This window comes from Coenobita brevimanus, unplaced genomic scaffold (genome assembly GCF_032717465.1).
Source record: "Coenobita brevimanus isolate Jiangsu-jjx unplaced genomic scaffold, ASM3271746v2 jjx.HiC_scaffold_1992, whole genome shotgun sequence".
NCBI classification, from domain to species: Eukaryota; Metazoa; Arthropoda; class Malacostraca; order Decapoda; family Coenobitidae; genus Coenobita; species Coenobita brevimanus.
Genome location: NW_027642878.1, coordinates 307,186 through 307,809, shown reverse-complemented (window position 1 = coordinate 307,809; position 624 = coordinate 307,186).

The window sequence follows — 624 nt, the reverse complement described above, 5'->3', positions numbered from 1 at the left end:
AAGATGATGTAATAACTTGCGGGTACTCTGACCGACCAGGTGCTGAACTGGTCCTTTACACCTACACAGTTACTGCCCCTCCCACACAGTTACTGCCCCTCCCATACAGTTACTCCCCTTCCCACACAGTTACTGCCCCTCCCACACAGTTACTGCCCCTCCCACACAGTTACTGCCCCTCCCACACAGTTACCCCCCTCCCACACAGTTACTCCCCCTCCCACACAGTTACTCCCCCTCCCACACAGTTACTCCCCTTCCCACACAGTTACTCCCCCTCCCACACAGTTACTCCCCCTCCCACACAGTTACTCCCCTTCCCACACAGTTACTCCCCCTCCCACACAGTTACTCCCCCTCCCACACAGTTACTCCCCTTCCCACACAGTTACTCCCCCTCCCACACAGTTACTGCCCCTCCCACACAGTTACTCCCCCTCCCACACAGTTACTGCCTCTCCCACACAGTTACTCCCCCTCCCACACAGGTACTCCCCCTCCCACACAGTTACTGCCTCTCCCACACAGTTACTCCCTCTCCCACACAGTTACTCCCCCTCCCACACAGTTACTCCCCCTCCCACACAGTTACTCCCTCTCCCACACAGTTACTCCCCCTCCCAC